Genomic DNA, 16,583 nt, shown 5'->3' on the forward strand with positions numbered 1-16,583 from the left:
GTTATGAGTTAAAACACTTCGGCCTTTATGAGCCCTCGTGCTTAAGAGATTATGCAGTGGTATAATTGGAAGACACCATAGGATTTGGAGAAAGGTACACGTTTATCCCATCGAATCACTCTTTTACTAGTTTGAGCGCCCCCTTTTCGGATACACTGCCCCTTTTTCGGATACGTCGCACTAACCTCCATCATCTCCGTCCAAAATGCACGATCGTGGGTAAGGTGTGTATTGGGTCAATATATGTTACATAATATGTTGTGTAAACTAACTATACTTACTAGATTTGAAGGAACCAACCGCTCATTCCTATAGTGGTTACTATATTCTAGGAAGAGTCAATTTTAGACCCCAAGGACTATAAATACATCAGTATCGTGATACATAGAGACGAACGACAATAGATATATACACACATATAAGAACTTCTCACCCACATTAGCTAGCTCTCAATACCATAACAACCCTAAAGCCTCTAACGACCCTTAGTCACTAGGGGTTTTCACGCATTTGTATTTTTATCGAGCACATTATCAAAATAACTTTTATGGTATGACAAGATAAATATTTGATGAGGCATTATTTGGAAGGATGATACTTATTCAACTATCCAAATGGACTCATTATATGAAACATTTAGATGATTTATTTTCCTGAAAAGAAATTCATTTTCTTCATCTAAAGCCACTTCACTGGTGGTTATATTTTCCTCGTTCTCTCTTTTTAGGTCAATCTGCTTAGGATGAACAATATCTTTAAGAGTCATACTCATATTTTCTATTAACGTGGTTTTCCGTAATAGTAAAAATTATATCTAGTGCAAGACATAGATCTTCCTTGAAGGTTTTCACAACTACAGTTTTATCAATTCTTACTCCTTCCTCTATTTTCAAGTACATTATATTCTAATTGATTATTCAAGCTTGAGTGCCCCAACTCCCATGCAATGAATTGAGGAGTACAAGTGTTTGTAACTTGTCATATATGTTTATTTCATTTTTTTGTTAAATGATTTACAATATATTTAAAGGTATTTAGATATTCAATCATGTTTTGATTGTCTCAATACTTTAGCTTCACTTGACGCCTGACAAGGTGAGATTTAATTTTGGTTGTCTTCTTTTAAATCAATTACTCAATCTTTGTCCATAACGCATGTATGTTAATATTAGTTGATACATGTTATAACAAGTTTTGATCATTATATTTTTGAATCATAACTATTGTTTTCCGATTCTCTATCTCCTAGAATTTGTCAGATTTCCCCTCAAGTTTATCCTTCTGCCAGATTGGCTCATGCAAGTATTTAAATTATAAGTGTCTTCCATCATCAGCTTAAAATATGTAATTCCATCCATTAGCTTGAACATATATCTATTATGAGTGATAAAACTCTCCATCTTGAGTTACACAAGACACTGTTTTATTCAACCAATGGGACGATTATTGTATACTAGAATAAAAATGAGTTTGTGAATGTAGTGCACCCAGTAAGTTCATAGGAAAGAGAGGTTGGTCAATAGACACACTTAAATACCAAGTATTTTCTCTGTCAGAACTTTCCTAGACATGCACTAAAATTCTAACACACTTTATTTCCAACAACAAGAATATTTCTTTTTTGACGTGGAAGATCAACCCTTGTTGCAATCATGGAGCATAGTAAGAGCATTTTTCTTGTGAATACACCTTAGTATCCCAAAGCTCTCTCAAAGAGCTCTAATACAACTGTTGAGAAATGTTTGCATAATTTCTCTCTTTTATGATCTCAAAACTGACACTAAGCGGAAGCAAAAATAAAAAGAATAGAATAATAAATTTATACCAATTTTTTTTAAGTGAAAAACATTCTCAATGTGAAAGAGAACAAGACATATTCTAATAAATATCTCCATTGTAGAAAAGTATGGTTATAAGTTTTTATGATACAAGAGAATATCTCTCAATCTCATTAGACATGCAAATATCTTTCGAATATCACCAACTATGATGGAAACAAGACTCTCTTTATCTCTATTATGTAAGTTTAAGGAGTGCCTTAGAGGGGGGGTGAATGAGACACTTAGACGATTTTCCGGATTTTTTACGGTTTATTGATTTTTACTTGCTTGAGATGCTTATGTGATGAAAAGCGGTAAAGTGCGGAAAGTAAAGAACACCACGATGTATAATGGTTCCCCTCACAGATCAAGAGTACTTCACTCCCCTTTCAACACGAAAGAGAATTCACTATCATGTTAGATTCCTAGACAAGACACCTTAAGGCCATTCTATCTAATTCTAACACACCAAGAACAATCCTCTTGGATTTACAATGTTTAAAGTCCAATCGAGACTCAAATTCTCACAAAAGGACCTCTTGCATCCACACACCGGATAGCAAGGATAAAACCTTACAAACTTATTCTTAACAATCCTAAAAATAAGTTGTAATCAAGAGATACAATTCTGAATTTTTGTAGAAGATGAAATAGTTGAAAATTTGAAGTATATCAATTTATCAATTGATCTTCTCCTTTGTAACACTTAATTGTCACAATAATTATACAAGTGTTATTTGTATGGAATGAAACTATGATGCTTAAAAGAAGGTTTATGCAAGGTTTCACTCTTAAGAAAATTTGGAAGAACACTTAAAAAATGTTTGAAAGAATATGAGTAATTGATTTGAACTTTTTGCAAGGAGGTGAATTTGAAATCTGAAAAAATGATGTATATATGTTGTCTAAACACCTCCTCAAATGGATGCAATTACCCAAAGGATGCCATGGTTCATGGTAAAGAAAATAGAAAAATTTCCATGAAGAGATGCACTGATTTTTGCCTCTGGTTCAGTGGTAATCGATTACCCTAATATGGGTAATCAGTTACTTGCCTCCAACGTGCAAAAATATTTGAATTTTTCACAGAGCAATCGATTACCTTAAAATGGATAATCGATTACTTCATCCCAGATTTGAAAAATAGCTTAGAAATGAAGTGTTATGATTTCTTTGATGCATAAAATTACTTCCAATGATTATGGCATGAACGAGACATGTTTTGAACACTTGTATAATCATCTAGAGGTCAAGTGTTATACCTATTCATTTGAAATACGAATCTTCATGAGTTTCATCGAGACTTGATCATTTAGTTGAAAACTTCCTTCATGAGCTTGAATCTTGATCAATCCTTTTTGTTAATCAATCTTAGACTTGTAGAGAAGTTTGTCGTCATCAAAACATTTGAGAAGTCATGTCTTCATATATTAAACAGTATCGTTACACACTAGATATTTAGTTACTGTTAGCTTTATTATTTGTTACCTAATGTTAGTATATATATTTTATTAGGAACCTTTTCTAAAGTTTAATTCATTGTAACAATTCATTTTTTATTAATATCATTCAAAGCCCAGTGAGCTTTTCTGCTCTAAGATCCATGATCTTGCAATATGGTATCAGGAGACCAAAACCTTAATCCATTCTCCTTCCTTGCTTTCATTTTTCACCTTCGATCTCTTTGAAAACCTTCTCTATTCGCCTCCACCTCAATGTCTTCCTCTCCAACTTTTAATACCAATTATGCATCTCAACAACATAAAGAACCAAAATCCCCCCAAAATTCCACATCCTCCAAAGATCCATCCTAAAACCCTAGAAGTCCATTTCACCTATATCCCGGTGAAAACCCCAACTCAATCTTGGTCGTGTCGCTGCTCGATGACCATAATTACCATAACTGAAGTCACTTGATGCGTCACGCCCTCACTTCCAATAACAAATCGCACTTCATCGATGGAACCCTACTCAGACCCTTCTCCATTGATCTCAATGTTGAGCTTTGGGATTGTGCCAATATCATGGTCGTTTCTTGGATCAACTACACCTTCTCTCCTCACATTGCCCAAAGCACCATCTATCTTGATTCCGCCTTCGATATATGGGAAGACCTTCGCGAACGGTTCACCAAAGGTAATCACTTCCATTTCTATGATCTCTTGTGCGATTTACATTCTGTTAAACGAGGTGATAGAACTTTGTCTAAGTATTTTGATGACCTCAAAATTCTATGGGAAGAACTTGAGGATCTCCGACTCACTTGTAATACCTCAAAATTTGCCCCCCTCATTCATGCATTCATTTTTAGGTCATTTAACATTTCATATTGCATTTCATCATGTCAACCGGAATTAGATCCAAGAAGCTTGAATATCATCCAAGACACTTTGTGGGTCCTATCTGGGTGATCAGTCAACACAAGGGAATGGCTTGAGATACTTCCAACATGTTCAAATGGGGTCTATTCATAAGTCAAAACGTTAATCTTGAAGGAGCAAAAGTTTGTTCATGAGCTGTCATGCTCGCTAGGCGAGCAGAATGGGTCGCCTAGCGAGTCCCAAGAAAAGCCACCAGAATCACCTACGCTCAGAGGAATTTCTTGAACTGTCATGCTCGCTAGGCGAAGCCCACGCGTTTTGAAAAATAAAAAAAATAAAAATAAATAAAAATAAAATAAAATAAATATAAATATAAAAATAAATAAAAAAATAAATAAAAAAATAAAAAAATAAAAAAATAAAAAAATAAAATATAACAGAAAAATCTTGGACTTGGACCTCTCTCATTTGAGCCCACAAAGCCACGAAAATCAGGTTATAAATTCTATAAAAAAAATCAGTGAAAAAACCCTAGAGAGATTCTAACTAATTCAGAGCAACCTCCAGAGACTGAAGGGAACTCATCTGCAAAGAACCAATTCCCTCTCATATAAATCCTAAGATTGTTCTGCAAAGCCAACGGTGCAATTCAATTTCAATCGATCCTCCCCAATCAGGTATGCCCTATTTCCACTACTTTATACTTTCAACCTGAAATTTCTGAATGTATGAGGTATTTTGGGTGAATTTGGAAGAGTGGGTATCGTTAGGTTTTGCATGTGGGCACATGTTTTAGTATGTATGTCATGTCTTGATATGTGGATCCTTTCCCCCTGACTTTGAATTTTGATACCCTTTTGATGCATGTGTTTGACAAGAGGTTTAGGTCTCCTACAATTGGTTGCTTTTTGTGAGCTCTTTTTGTGAATTTTAATGACATGATTCATGTGGTTACATTTTGATTTGGGGCAACTCTTGATTGCACCCCATCTTGTCACTCTAACCTGTTTGTTGAGTTTTTTGTGAGGGCTCACATGACTCCTGAAAGGATAGCTTGCTTGGCATTCCACTTTATTTGTGGGATACCATTTGGAGATTTATTCCGATTACCTGTATTGACTTGCTTTCTTTGATGGTGCTAGCTCGAGAGATCTCTGGGTTTCTTATTTCTTTAGCTGTTATTACTTTGGATCATTTTCTGTGTGGTAGATCTCTTGATCCTTTATCTTTCCCGCATTTTACCGCTTTCTTAGCTGGAAGACCTCGATAGGAGGCAATGTTTTCTTTTGTTTGTTTACTTTTGTGCCCAAAGACCTCCAAAAGGAGGCATCAGTGCTAAAGACCTCCCTGAAGAGGCAATTGACAGATAAAAGGGATTAGTAATCAATCCCCCGTTATTCAGTGTGTCGTTCTTTATGCTCGCACTACGTGCTGATGCTTCAGAACAAAAGCCCAAGATCTTTTGTCCGGTCAGTCAGTGGAGAGGGTTCCACCTTTCTGAATCCCCACTTTTTATCATGAGCTCACCCTGTCCAGGGTTAAGAGCTATGAGGTCTTATCCTCATTACCCTTTTGATCTGCTCACCCTGACGTTCAATGTCAGTGGTTAAGAGCCCATTTGATTACCTATTCCATGGCTTGTTTGTCGAGGTTGATATGACCCCTCTTGACTAAAGCCCTACCCATGTAGGTTTGAGCCCCCTTGGTGGCATTTTACTTTATGCATGTTTGTTTTGTATGGTGTGATCGTCTCCCCATAGGATTGTTAGGCTTCGTATAGTCTCTCGTTTGCATGTCAATTAAGGTAGCACTGTTCCTTCGTCTAGGACTTCCTTTTTTGCATGAGCATTCCTAAAACCCAAACAAACTCATTGATTTTTCTTCTCCTAAGAACACGTTAACTCCTTCTACTACAGGCGAGTAAGTCTCTAAAGGTCGAGCATCCGGTAGATTGGGTAGTAACGTCGTTCATCTAAAAAACACAACCCTTAACCCGTAGTTAGCCGAACTACCGGTTGCTCTGATTCTCATTCCAGATGAGATACGTAGGCATAAGACGCGACGTCTTAGCGAGCACACTCCTCTTTAGCCCATAGGCAGCCGAGCTACGAAGACTCTGATTCTCATATCCAGATGAGATACGTATGCAGTGGATGCGATATTCGTGCGAGTCATTTTCTTTTGACCCCTCTTTTAGCAAATAATACATTAGATAAACCCACACCCTTTAGACAAGAACAACAAAAGTGGATCCCGTAGAGTACTACGGATGCGTAGGGGTGCTAATACCTTCCCTTCGCATAATCTACTCCCGAACCCAAGATTTGCTTGCGAGACCTTGTCTTTCCCTTTCCTTTTTTTCCAGGTTTACTTCGAGCGTTTCCTTTCCCTCCTTTGGGATAAATAACGCACGGTGGCGACTCTTTTGTCATTTCTTTCTCGCCGGTTGTTTTTTCGCATCTCCTTTTTCAGGTTGCGACAATTGGCGACTCTGTTGGGGAGCCTGGTTTCCCTTAGCGAGTCCCTCCTAGCTTTTGTAGGTTGTTTGTTTATTGGGTGTTCATTCTTTTGTACAATTATTTATTTTTCAGCATTTACCTACTTCATTGCATTGTGTACATATCATTGATGTATCTGTTGGCTCTGCTGTTGGTTTGTTTGTTTGTTGGGATGGGGTGTTCTATGAGAGATAAGCCCATTACCCAGGCTTGAGTGTACACACAGGTTTTAGAGTGGATAGTCATGAGGCTTGCGTGGCGTGTTGCTACGTTAAGTCGTTCATGAAGACCCACATCCAGACGAGGTTTCTTTTGGATATATTTTGTCCTATGGGTGTTCCATAACGGAAGATGTTCCTCTAGAAATCGTCGACTCTGGTGACCATTTCCCGAGAACTCAGTCGAGGCCTCTCCTCCGAGACGTGATTATGTTAGCTCTGGTGGGCGCATTCTCGCTGATCAATCCGAGGACCCCGAGACTGGGAGCTTGCTATTAGGATGTCCTGTTGAGGGGAGTCAGTGGAGGTCTGTTATCCCGTAATAATGCCAAACCTTCAGTGGTAAACGTATTATTCTCGACCTAAGGGCCGAAGTTGACAAACTTCTGTTCTTAGAACCTACCAGTGAGGGGTGGGCTAAATTCAGGAAACCTTAACCTCCAACCAACCCGGTTTTCTGGAGCAAAGCTTTGATCTTGTATTATATTCTTCAGTGGGTTTCTCTTCAGACAGTGCAACCCGACAGATGTTCAAGCAGATACAGCAATCCTGATTCCCATGTCACATCATTGCATCACATCATTTTGCATTCATATCATTTAACACATGTTTATCTATTTCTAGGGGGTTTACATCTTCCTCTTGATTCCGGTCGGGGTTTCTCTGGTTCTCTTAAGATGGATATTGGCAGAAAGAGACATGTCGCCTACAAGTTTCCTGTGGTCTGTTTGGAGCCTATTCAACAACTGATGAAGTTAATGGATCCTGATTCTCTAGAAGGATTCCGAAAGGACTACGGTTTGATTCTAAGTTTCGTCACGGTTCTTTCCAAAGATCAACACGGTGCTCTCTTTACATTGTTGCAGTTCTATGATCCTCCATTGAGGTGTTTCACATTCCCGGATTACATTCTGGTCCCTACTTTGGAGGAGGTTGCTAGTTTTCTCAGAATTCCTATCAAGCCGCAGTTGCTATTCTATAGTTCCGAGTTTCTTCCCGATCTCAGCATGGTTGCTTTAACCACATATTTGGGGGAATCAGTCTTGAAGGCTAATATGTGTCAGAAGGGAGAAGTTAATGGTTTTCATCTGAGTTTCTTACTGGGAGAAGCAAAGAAGAAGCTTGAAGATGGTGACCAGAGGGGTTTCAATGCTGTGTTGGCTCTTTGTGTGTATGGGATCGTCCTGTTTCCTAATGTGGCGAAATTTGTGGATGTAGACGCCATACGCCTCTTCGTGTTGGGAAATCCAGTGCCGACCTTGTTGGGAGATTTCTTTCATTCAGTGCATCACAAGAATGAGAATAGAAGGGGAGGATTGGTGAATTGTTGTGCGCCTTTGTTTTATAAGTGGTTCAGTTCCCACCTGCCCAAGTCAGGAGCGTTCGTTGATGTCAAAGACTCGTTGATTGGTCAAAGAGATTGATGGGGATAAGAGCTAAAGATATTTCTTGGTGGTCAGACCGGGGCTTGCTTGGGGCGGATATTATTCACAGTTGTGGGAACTTCCCGAATGTACCGTTGGTAGGAAGAAGAAGAGGTACCAACTACAATCCTTCTCTGGCAGTCAGACAGTTTGGATATGCTTTAAGAACTCCGCCTTTGGAAAAGGATGTGGAAGAATCTCTGTTTTTCCATTCTTCATCTGATTTGACTGTATCCCGTAAGGCAGCTGAGGCTTGGCTCAAGGTGATCAAGAGAGGAAGGACTGTGCTTGGAAAAGGAGATTGCAGGACTTACCCTCAGTATGAAGATTGGCTTCAAGGAAGAGTCGAAGAGTTTGGTCTGCCATTTCCTATCGAGGAACCTTTGTATCCACCTACTCCTGAGCAGTCAACAATGGTGAACCGAGAAGAGTATGACAAATTGAAAAATGCCATGGAGGAGCTTCAATCTGAAAACTCGGAGTTAAGTGTGAAGCTGCAAGACTGTATGCATCAATTCCATGAGGCGGAATATCAGAAGAGGGAAGCTGTCAGATTGCAAGGGGAAGCAGAGAGGAAATTAGTTGTGGAGGTGGATTTCTTCAGGAAGACAGACGAAGCCTTGAGATCATCCAGTTCTGAGTTGAGGCGAGTCAAACAGCAGTTAGCAGATGCTCATGGTAAGTTAGCTGGTTGGCAAGAGCAATGGGATACATTTTTAGCTTCTCGGAAGGCAAAAGAGGAGGAGACGGTGGTCCAATTGACTGGTCAGATGGAGAAGTTGAAGATCCTGCTGAGGGAGAAGAACCATGAGCTGCTGTGCGCCTGTTCAACCAATGGCTATATCACAGATCAGTTCAACAAAGCTCAAGGACAGATTGAGGAAGTCAAAGTGCTGGCAGGTTTGAAGAAATCCATACTTGAAGAGGTATTCGAAGAAGATGATGGGAATTACTATAGAGAGCACATCAAGAGTTGGATGGAGTTATTCACAAAAGGAATCTGCTTATCCGGTGTTTGACAGAATCTCCAGATCGTCCTGACACAGTGGCACTACTGGCTGAAGTAAGGAGCAGTCCTTATGGGTTGTATACAGGAGGCTGATTCCTGATTTTTTGTTCCTCTCCTTACTTATTGTATTGTAGTGATGATCCACAGGCTTGTTTAGAGATCCTTTTTTATGTACTATTGGCTAAGGCCGTTTCCCTTCGCGAACTCATTTTTATGATGGTTTTCCTTATTGCATCTTGATCTTCGAAGCTTATCTACGACTCGGTATTCTTGCGTGAGACTGGAATCAAGGGGGTAGAATACCCTTTGGAATCGATAAACGTGTCATTGCATTTACATGTTCATTTGCATATCTTGCATAACAGGTACCGCTGCGGTGTTCTTATATTATTTGGTGTTCCACTAGCAGGATAGCTGACTCACACATTCACCGGTACGGTACCCGCAGAAACCACCAGAGAGCAATGGAAAGCCTACAAGCAGAGCTCGCCGAGATGAAGATCCGCATGAACCAATTCATGGATGTGGTTCAAGGGGTGGCTCAGGGACAGCAAGAACTCAGGCAGATGATGCAGAGGAATCCCGCCACTACTAAACCAGAGACGTTGACAGATCCTCCAATTGGAGAGGTTAACGGACCCAGTGGACCGGGGCCTACCCCGATCCTACATGTCACCTCCGGTCAACAACCCGTCCATGATGACCAGGAGGATCAGTTCCCCTTGCTTCAGGAAGACTTTGGAATGAGTCATGGTATGGACCCTATGTTTCGGAGACTGGAAGAGAGGTTGAAGGCAGTGGATGGACATAATCCTCTGGGAGTAGACGTTGCTGACTTGGGATTGGTCCCAGGCGTGAGGGTGCCACCGAAATTCAAGGTCCCGATATTCGACAAATACAGCGGCAACTCTTGCCCGAAGACCCATGTGCAAGCCTACTTCCGTAAAATGGTTGCATACTCTGACGATGAAAAGTTGCTTATGTACTTTTTCCAGGATAGCCTAGCTGGGGCATCCCTGGAATGGTATATGAGGCTGGACAGAGCCCACATCCGCTGCTGGAGGGATTTGGCTGAGGCTTTCGTGAAGCAGTATCAGTATAATGCAGACATGGCTCCGGACAGAACTCAACTTCAGAATCTGTCTCTTAAAAGCAATGAGTGCTTCAGGGAATACGCTCAACGCTGGAGGGAGAAAACTTCCCGTGTTCAACCTCCTATGTTGGAGAAGGAAATGGCTAACATGTTCATGAACACTCTGCCCGGACCTTACTTGGAGCGCCTGGTGGGTTGCAATGCCTCCAACTTTGCTGATGTAGTCTCTACCAGAGAGAGGGTGGAGAATCACTTGAAGACATACGAGACCCAGAGTAGAGGTGGATCTTCATCAGGGGTGAAGAAGTCGTTCATTCAGGGACAGAAGAGGAGAGAAGGGGATGCAAGTGCCATATCTTCTTATTAGAACAGGGGTAACTGGAGGAATGACTTTCAGAACTATCATCAGCAACCATATGTTACGACTGTGACCATTCCAGCTGCAGCACCACTACAACAACAACACCACAACGTCAGCAGACTCAGTACCAGCAACAACAACCGGGTAACAGACCCGCCTATCAACAGAGGCAAAGGATGATGGACCGGCGTTTCGACACTCTTCCAATGTCGTACGCTCAGCTACTTTCTAGTCTTCAACAACTACAACTTGTGCAGTTACGCACTCTGGCTCCTCCCGTTAGTAGACTTCCGATGGGTTACGACACCAACGCTAGGTGTAGCTTCCACTCTGGGGCACCTGGCCACAATATTGAGAACTGCAAAGCTTTTAAGCACGTAGTTCAGGACCTCATAGATTCAAAGGCCATCGACCTTGCACCGGCTCCGAATGTCGTCAACCATCCCATGCCCCAGCATGGTGGTGCAAATGTTAATATGATGGAAGGGGAAGCCAGATCCGTCAAAGATACGTTGAAGCTGAAGACTCCCTTGTCGGATATCAAGGGATACTTGTTGAAGGCCGATGTTTTCCCCGGTTGTGGGAAGGGTTGTTTGGATTGTGCTACTCAGAGTGGAGGTTGTTTGAAGCTACAACAGGGTATCCAGGTCTTCTCGACAAAGGTATCCTCCAGGTTGAAGATTTGTCTGTCCAAGAGTCTGCGGAAGGGGTTGAGGAAGAAGTGTTTGAAGATGCTACTGATGAATTCGCATATGTTGTTCCTACTGATTCTATGATCCATGATGATGTTGTCGCTGATATTCCAAACATGGCATTTGATTCTGATGTACTTGCTGAACTTGATTCCGATGTTTCATATGTGTGTACTTCAACGCCTCAGACTTGTCAGGGGCCGATTACTTTCTCCAGTGCGGGTGTCATCCAATATGGCCAGGTCTCTGCGATCAACGATGAAGATGGGGAAAGTGATTGTGACATCGATAACTGGGTGCGTCCGAGGATCCCGGGTGAAGTCATCAACAATTGGTCTTCTGAGGAGATTGTCCAAGTCACTTTTCTGGAGGAGTAATTTTCTTTGTTTGTTCATGCATATCCAAGTCTTATGTTCCTCCTAAGGCGTAATGACTCATTGTAGGGCTCATCTATGTGGATACCTGCATTTTTTATCATAAATAAAGGACGTCTTTTTGCATTCAAATATTTTGTTCACTGTCTTTCTATTTTTGCAGTTTTCAAAAATCAAAAAATATTTGGCAATGTTTTGTTTAGTTTTCACTTTTTTCACACTCATAAGCACATACCATCACTCGTGCAGATGCACATCATCGGATCCTATTGATAACGGTTCTGCTATGGCTCGCTTCAACTTTGAAAATCCAATCTTTCAAGCTGAAGAAGAGGGTGATGAAGACTGTGAACTCCCTGAAGAACTTGCCAGGTTGTTAAAGCAAGAGGAAAGGGTCATTCAACCGCATCAAGAGACTACTGAAGTGATTAATCTCGGCACCGAGGACGTCAAGAGATAAATCAAGATAGGGGTTGCTTTGGAAGATAATGTGAAGAAGGGGCTAATTGAATTGCTACAAGAATATGTTGACATCTTCACTTGGTCTTATCAGGACATGCCAGGGCTTGACACAGATATTGTGGTACACCGTTTGCCTCTCAAAGAAGGTTGTCCACTGGTCAAGCAGAAGCTCAGAAGAACAAGACCAGAGATGGCTGTCAAGATAAAGGAGGAAGTGCAAAAACAGTTGGATGCAGGGTTTCTAGCAGTCACCAATTATCCTCCATGGGTTGCAAACATCGTCCCAGTACCTAAGAAGGATGGAAAGGTACGGATGTGTGTTGATTACCGGGATCTGAACAGAGCCAGTCCTAAAGATGATTTCCCATTACCTCACATCGACGTTTTGGTGGATAACACGACTCAGTTCTCGGTATTCTCCTTCATGGATGGATTTTCTGCCTATAATCAAATTAAGATGGCACCAGAAGACATGGAGAAGACAACATTCATAACCCCATGGGGCACCTTCTGCTACAAGGTGATGCCGTTTGGTCTGAAAAATGCCGGAGCAACATATCTACGAGCGATGGTGACTCTTTTCCATGATATGATTCATCATGAAATCGAGGTTTATGTTGATGATATGATTGCCAAATCTCAGACGGAAGAAGAACATTTGGTGAATTTGCAGAAATTGTTTGTGCGCTTGACAAAATTCAAGCTGAGGCTTAATCCGAACAAGTGTACTTTTGGGGTGAGATCTGGAAAATTACTGGGTTTTATTGTTAGTGAAAAAGGGATTGAGGTGGATCCGGCCAAAGTGAAAGCGATACAGGAAATGCCTGAGCCAAGAACAGAGAAACAAGTTCGTGGTTTCTTAGGGAGGTTGAACTACATTGCAAGGTTCATCTCTCACCTAACAGCCACGTGCGAGCCAATATTCAAATTGCTGAGAAAAGATCAGGCTATCAGGTGGAATGATGATTGCCAAAGGGCTTTCGAGAAGATAAAAGAGTATTTGCAGAATCCTCATATCCTTATGCCTCCGGTCCCAGGGAGACCGCTGATTATGTATTTGATAGTACTAGACAATTCCATGGGTTGTGTTCTCGGTCAACACGACGAGACAGGTAAGAAAGAGCATGCCATCTACTACCTGAGTAAGAAATTCACAGATTACGAGTCGAGATACTCGATGCTTGAAAAGACATGTTGTGCACTTGCATGGGCTGCTAAGCGTTTGAGACAATACATGCTGTCTCACACAACCTTACCGATCTCCAAGATGGATCCAGTCAAATACATATTCGAGAAGCCAGCTCTCACCGGAAGGGTTGCTCGTTGGAAAATGGTACTGACAGAGTATGATATCCAGTATACATCCCAGAAAGCCATCAAAGGGAGTATTCTGTCAGACTATCTTGCTCAGCAGCCGATTGATGATTATGAGCCGATGAAGTTTGATTTTCCAGATGAAGACATCATGTTCCTCAAGATGAAAGACTGTGAAGAGCCAGTTGTCGAGGAGGGACCTGATCCAGACGAAAAGTGGACTTTGTTGTTTGATGGGGCTGTCAATGCCAGAGGAAGTGGAATTGGGGTTGTCATTACTACTCCGAAAGGTGCCTACATGTCTTTCACCGGTCGTCTGACTTTTGAGTGCACAAATAATGAAGTTGAGTATGAAGCCTGTATCTTGGGTATTGAGCAAGCCATTGATTTGAGAATCGAGACTCTGGACATCTTCGGAGATTCAGCTCTAGTGGCCAATCAAGTGAATGGTGATTGGAACACCCTCCAGCCCAATCTGGTCCCTTACAGAGATTACACGAGAAGATTGTTGACGTTCTTCACAACAGTAAAGTTGTATCACATACCTCGTGATGAGAACCAGATGGCAGATGCTCTTGCCACTCTATCCTCCATGATCAACGTAATTCGGTGGAACCACGCTCCCAGGATCGATGTGATGCGCCTCGACAGGGTCGCGTATGTGTTTGCTGTTGAACTGGTAGTTGACGACAAGCCCTGGTATCACGACATCAAGCGCTTTCTGAAGAATCAATAGTACCCTGCAGGGGCATCCAACAATGATAGAAAGACTTTGAGAAGATTGTCAGGCAGTTTCTTCTTGAACAAAGACGATGTGTTATATAAGAGGAACTTCGACATGGTTTTGGTCAGATGCATGGATAGACACGAAGCAGACATGTTAATGCAGGAAGTTCATGAAGGCTCCTTCGGTACTCATGCCGGCGGACATGCAATGGCTAAGAAATTGTTGAGAGCGGGATATTACTGGATGGCCATGGAATCTGATTGTTTCAAATATGCTCGGAAGTGTCATAAATGCCAGATTTATGCTGACAAGGTACATGTGCCGCCAAATCCTTTGAATGTGATGTCTTCGCTGTGGCCTTTTGCTATGTGGGGCATCAATATGATTGGAAAGATTGAGCCGACCGCCTCTAATGGGCATCGCTTCATCCTTGTTGCCATCGACTATTTCACCAAGTGGGTCGAAGCAACATCGTTCGCGAATGTCACCGGACATGTGGTTGCCCGTTTCATCAAGAAAGAAATCATTTGTCGCTATGGGATTCCCGAAAGAATCATTACTGATAATGGTTCTAATCTCAACAACAAAATGATGAAGGAGTTGTGCCAGAACTTCAACATTCAGCATCACAATTCTTCCCCTTACCGCCCTAAGATGAACAGTGTTGTTGAGGCGGCAAATAAGAACATAAAGAAGATTGTGCAGAAGATGGTCGTTACATACAGAGATTGACATGAGATGCTACCCTTCGCCTTGCATGGGTACCGTACTTCAGTACGTACATCGACCGAGGCAACCCCTTACTCCCTTGTGTATGGTATGGAAGAAGTCCTACCTGTTGAAGTGGAGATTCCTTCTCTAAGAGTCCTGTTGGATGTCAAGTTAGACGAAGCTGAACGGATTCGGACAAGGATCAATGAGTTGAGTCTTACCGAAGAGAAACGAATGGCAGCCATTTGTCATGGGCAGTTGTATCAGAGTCGAATGAAGAGTGTAACAACCCAATTTTAGTAATTAATTCTTATATTATTATTATTATATTTTATTTAATTATTTGGAGTGTTAAGTAATTAATTGGTTGTGAGGTAGTATAATGATCGAGTATATTAATTAATTTGGTGTGTTAATTAATTATTTAGTTTATATAATTAAATAATTGAATTAACTAACTTGGTGTGCATAGTGAGTGGTATCAGAGCATGGTCGACCAGTTGGTCAATAGTCACTAATGTGTTACATTAGTGGTATCAGAGCATGGTCGACCAGTTGGTCAATAGTCGTTAGGGTTTTCAATCCCGTTGTATTTGATTCGTGTATCTGACACGATCGATACTGTTTGTCTGATACATTAGTGGTATCAGATCCTGGTTGACCAGTTAGTCAATAGTCACTAATGTGTTACAAAGAGAGCCTTTGATCAGAAAGTGCGGCCTCGATGCTTCTAGGTCGGAGATTCGGTGTTGAAAAGGATCCTTCCTCCTCAGACAGATCACAGGGGCAAGTGGACTCCTAACTATGATGGACCGTATATTATCACCAAGGTTTTTTATGGTGGGGCCTTAATGCTTGCAACTATGGATGGTGAAAACTTCACTTCCCCTGTGAACTCAGACGCAGTTAAAAAATACTTCGCATAAAATAGACCCGCTGGACAGTAAAGAGAATAGTCCAAGCAAAAATGGGCATCCCGACGAACCAAGAAAATGAAAAGGTTCGGGCAAAAATTAGGGATTAAAAATGAAAAGGTCGTACACCCGGTAAGTTGAAAACCTGAAAATGCAACTTAGGCAAAAATGGGTATCCCGGTGGATTGAAAACCCGAAAAGGGCGATCTAGACAAAAGTTAGGGATTAAACTAATGACTGCGTTCTGAGTAGTTCTGAATCTCATCTCGTGTCAATGATTGGAAACTTTTGAAGGATAGGAAACAGTCCAATCACTCTTTTCAGAAAGCTGATCATCTGGAGCATCTTGAAGACGAGCAAGTCATAGCAGAATTGGAACCCAATAGAAATCCATTTCACATTGCCATTAGATTAATTTCTGTTTTTATCTTTTGTGCGATTACCTCTTTCCAGGGATTGCTTCCTGATGTAAATGCTTATTCAGAGGCCATTCAATCAATAAAATCATGTTATTCAGTATATCTCTGTTTTCATTTTCATTTTACTGTTTTGTTTGCAAAAATGACGTCCGAATTTTTGATAAACATTGCATCATGAAACATAAAAGCTTTACAGGTACATGCTTAATAAACATTTAAAATTGCT

The sequence above is a fragment of the Lathyrus oleraceus genome, chromosome 5 (genome assembly GCF_024323335.1).
Source record: "Lathyrus oleraceus cultivar Zhongwan6 chromosome 5, CAAS_Psat_ZW6_1.0, whole genome shotgun sequence".
Classification (NCBI taxonomy): Eukaryota; Viridiplantae; Streptophyta; class Magnoliopsida; order Fabales; family Fabaceae; genus Lathyrus; species Lathyrus oleraceus.